Source organism: Gavia stellata, chromosome 28, assembly GCF_030936135.1.
Source record: "Gavia stellata isolate bGavSte3 chromosome 28, bGavSte3.hap2, whole genome shotgun sequence".
Classification (NCBI taxonomy): Eukaryota; Metazoa; Chordata; class Aves; order Gaviiformes; family Gaviidae; genus Gavia; species Gavia stellata.
Genome location: NC_082621.1, coordinates 7070387 through 7073941, shown reverse-complemented (window position 1 = coordinate 7073941; position 3555 = coordinate 7070387). Strand labels below are relative to the sequence as shown.

The following is a 3555-nucleotide window of genomic DNA, read 5'->3' as shown; positions in this document are numbered from 1 at the left end:
AACACCTTCCACTCCTGAGCAGCAGTCCTCACTCTTCCAAGAGGGCACGCTGGGGACAGAAGCCAAAGCTGCCAGTGCTGCCGCACCCCCCTCCTCCCATGCACACTGCCCAAATGAGCTCTCGAAGGAGAGGGATTCTCTTCTGACTTCCATGCCATGCTTTGCATCTCAGTCTTAGTAAATATAGGTAATTAAGGGGTTGTGAGTGAAATGGATCAAGATCCCTTCAGCAGATAGGTCCTTCCAGCCCTGTGGGACCAACTCAGATTCCAAAGACATCCTTGTGTAGAGGTTCTTTCAGCCCAAACTCACTGTGCTGGAGGGATGGACCTCACAGAGCCATCTTTGTTCTCAGCAAAATACACATAATCGTAGAATCATAGAATCACATAGAATTGTTTGGGTTGGAAGGGTCCTTGAAAGACCATCTAGTCTAATCCCCCTGCTGTGGGCAGGGACATCTCTCACAACCAGATCAGGTTTCTCAAAGCCCCATCTAACCTGACCTTGAACACTTCCCATGATGGGGTATCCACAATGTCTATGGGCAACCTCTTCCAGTGTCTCACCACCCTCGTCGGAAAAAAATTCTTCCATATGTCCTCCCTAAATCTTGCCCCTTGTCCTGCCACTACAGGCCCTGGTAAAACATCTTTCTCTGCCTTTCTTATAAGCCCCCTTGAAGTACTGAAAGGCCTCAAGAAGGCCTCCTCAGAGCCTTCTCCTCTCCAGGCTGAACAACCCCACCTCTCTCAGCCTTTCTTCATAGGAGAGGTGTTCCAGCCCTCTGAGCATTTTCCTGGCCTTCCTCTGGATCCGCTCTGACAGACTCTACAGGCTCCTCCCACAGTCAGTGAAGGGACATCAGCTCACACATGGGACTTAGCCCATCCTAAAGCAGACGTGCACGGCAAATCGGACGAATCATCTTTCTGGAGACACAACCCTGCAAATGACCAATGGTGGCCTCTGAACTCCCCAGCTAGCATAAGCTCACCGCAGGGCCTGCATACCTGGTCACGTGTGCATGGCTTCCTTCATCATGTGATCAGAAGTGAACCCACAGGCTGTGCTACCAGAGCCTACCAACACCTCTATCCCATGGCTAAGGCCCATATCCATGTCCACGGTACTCAGGGATGGACAGAGAGCAGGGAAAAGGCTTTTGTGGGGGTGAATGGGCTCAAGCTGGGCATGTCATCAGCTGCATCTCCCACTCTCTCCGAGCGCAGATAAGTCTTCCCTCAGCCATGCTGAACCCTTGGACAAAGGACAAGCAGAAGATAACTCCGTCAAGTCCAACACCTGTGCAGTGTCCCTGGACAGTGCAGACAGACTCTCTTTCGGTGTCTTGAGGCTTCTCAATTAACTCTAGGTGACTAGAGGTCTAGATTTTTGTGTGTGTGTGTGTGTATGTGAGTCATCTACGCCAGATACTTAGTCTATCTTGAATGTCCTTTACTCGACTCCTCCAGCATGTGAGACAAGACCTGTGCCCACGCTGACATGTTTTGCTCCAGAAATGCTTGGGCCTCTCATCCTGTCATGGAAAAGCTGCCTTCAGCAGGGAATGTGCCTGGCATAAAGCAGGAAATGAGAAGACGGCAATTCAGGAAGCCAAAACACAGCCCATAGCATTAGCTGGGATGTTTTGCATTCAAGATGAGCTTGTCAGAAAATAATCACCTCCACAAGGAATGCCTCTGGCAGCCTGGGGCAGTAAAGGGCCATGATAAAAGCCAGCCCAGCTCCTTGCTCTCTCATCCACTTCTCTTGCCTCCTTCTCCTTGGGAGTCAGGTGAGTCTGAAGCCCCGTCTCCTTCTGTGCTGTCTCTAAAAGGAGGTCTCACTTCAGTGGACCTCTCAGCTGATTCCAGGTTTGTTCTATGCCAGATCTTGGGGCTGCTTGTCATGGGAGAGGGAAGTGGGGAGAAGGTTAGACATGGAAGGAAGCTGGGACTGTACTGAGGTGGCTTCTGGACTCAGGGGCTAGGCAGTAGCTGCATAGGAGCTAGTAGACCTTTTGGGGCCCTGGTATGACAAGGCCAAGAAGCCCTCATACGTCTCTGCACAGCCTCCACCTCCCAGCCTGCACGTTCTTTGGTTCCCTCATGGTGTGGTGATAGGCTGCTCCTCATGCATGTCCATGTTTTCCTCCCTCCCTGCCCTCTCTCCCAGGTGCACCTCAGGCCCCAAGACATGTCCTGCTACGACCAGTGCCAGCCCTGCCAGCCCTGCCAGCCCTGCGGCCCAACCCCACTGGCCAACAGCTGCAATGAGCCCTGTGTCAGGCAGTGCCAGAACTCCACCGTCGTCATCCAGCCCTCTCCCGTGGTGGTGACCCTGCCTGGTCCCATCCTCAGCTCCTTCCCGCAGAACACCGTTGTGGGATCCTCCACCTCCGCTGCTGTTGGCAGCATCCTCAGCTGTGATGGAGTGCCCATCACCTCTGGCTGCTGTGACCTCTCCTGCATCACTAGCCGCTACTGCGGCAGGAGGTGCCCCCCCTGCTAAAGATGCTGGCAGCGGCCTCAGATAAGGACCCCCAGGAACTCAGAAAATGCTGCTTGACACAGGATCAAACTCTGTGCCATTGTTTTAGGAGCAGCTGACCATCTCTGGCTTGTCCTGCAAGGGCAGACTGGAAGGGGCCAGCCTGGGCCTTCTGAAAACATGGCCAATGTCTAACGTTTCTGTCTTCCAATCACCCTTTTTCTCTCTTTTCTTTGTATTCTTGTGCTCCCCTCAGAGCTTGCTGTGAGGACCCCAGAAACAAGCCTGGAGTCACCTGCTAGCCTGTCTCCTTCTGTGAGGCAGGTCAACAGGAAAAGGGGAACAGAGTCTTGGCTGCTCCTCCTCCTGCTGCACTGGAGACCTTCACTTTTGGTGACTTCATTTCCCTCTTTCGACTCATTAAAATATTGCTGCAACCCTGCCTGTGTCCCTTAGGTGGTCTTTCCATCTGCACACTGACTGCTGAGGGAGAAAGACCTTGCTTTGGAAGGGCATTAGTTGGGGGCACAGGAGGACCCTTCATCACTCCTAGAGGCATTGGAGGGTGGGACAAACTGCAGCAAGTCCTCTTTCAGGGACTGCCTCTTGAAGCTGAGGAAGACATCCCCAGTTACTCTACCGCCCATGGCCATCAGTCCTTGCCTTGCTGCGTCTCTGCTCAGAAATAGCCCCCTGGCCCCAGAGCACATCATATGAACAGGAATCCTGACAAATGCTGTCTTCCAGAGAGGAACTGTGAGCATGTGGGAGGCCCCAGGGAGGTCAGCAGTCCCACAAGCCCTTGGGGAAGAGTGGTGCTCTTGCTTTGGCTGGAGCTGTGAATATGATGTGAGAATACGTGACAGTATGTTGCCAAAGGATGGCTGGATTTGAGAATGGGTAAATAGCCTTGGGCATGGCCCACAGTCCCTACTCCACCTGCCCCTCCCCTCCATCACCCGCTTTCGGGGCCATGGTCTGCATGCCTGGGCATAGGCAGCAGGGACCCTTTCCCCATGCAGCCCTATCACCCTTCAGCACAGCATCTGTACCCGCTCCAGA

At 53.4% G+C, this 3555-nt stretch overlaps 1 pseudogene; it reads left to right on the top strand.

The window, feature by feature from the left end:
• The first annotated feature begins 1662 nt into the window (after window positions 1–1662).
• LOC132319567 (feather keratin Cos1-1/Cos1-3/Cos2-1-like) lies at window positions 1663–2514 on the top strand (annotated as a pseudogene).
• The last annotated feature ends 1041 nt before the right edge of the window (window positions 2515–3555 follow it).